Source organism: Cyprinodon variegatus, unplaced genomic scaffold (genome assembly GCF_000732505.1).
Source record: "Cyprinodon variegatus isolate N-32 unplaced genomic scaffold, C_variegatus-1.0 Scaffold1179, whole genome shotgun sequence".
In the NCBI taxonomy this organism is placed as follows: Eukaryota; Metazoa; Chordata; class Actinopteri; order Cyprinodontiformes; family Cyprinodontidae; genus Cyprinodon; species Cyprinodon variegatus.
Window position 1 is genome coordinate 76,177 of NW_015151632.1, and position 825 is coordinate 77,001.

Genomic DNA, 825 nt, shown 5'->3' on the forward strand with positions numbered 1-825 from the left:
CTGCTAGCTATTTCAAAGAGGGTAAAGAATCATTTAACTAAAGGTTATTGTCATGATCTGGCCTGTTTGCTCCTCCTTAATTTTTTATTTCTTTCACCTGTCATTTCCCCTCCCTGCTGCAATTATCATTTATTCCTCTCACCTGTCTCCTTTTCCTTTTTATATTCTGTTCAGCCTGAGCATTCGGGGCCAGATCATTATTTGTTTTCTTTTCAGTCTGCGCCACGGTTCATGTCCTGGATCCTGGCGGCCAGTGGACAGAGGGTTTTGTGTCTGTCTCGTCTCCTGATCATCCACTGTTCCTACCCTGATGAGCCCTCTGGGTTTTGGGCTCTTTCCGCGGGGAGGTTCAGTTTTTATCCCAGTAAGCCTGGCTCCAAGGTGGACACCAGTTTAAAGTTCTTGCATCAAGTTCTGGTTCCTCGTCCTGTCTCTGCTACCCTTTACCACTGAGCCTGCTCATCTGCACCTGATCCTGTCTGCTCCTGTGTGGGACCCCCTTGTCATGCTTCTGGACCCTGTGAGAGTCTCAACCTGTCTCGACCAGCCTACGATGCCTGGAAGCCTGGATCCTGCCACCTGTCTGATCCTGCCTGTTCTGTATCCCTGACCAGGATCGGCTTCCTGCTAATCCTCCGGAGCTGCAGCACCAGGGACACTGTGGGTGACATGCGCCGCGTCAGCTGTCAGCCGATTGGCTGGAAAGCGCCCCCTACAAGGGTGAGGGACTGAGCTGCTAAACCAGGTAAGTGACTCACTGAGCTCATCATCTTCTGTCAGAAAATCGTGGTCACTTACCTGTGTTTCTCCTACAGAGTGTCTGTG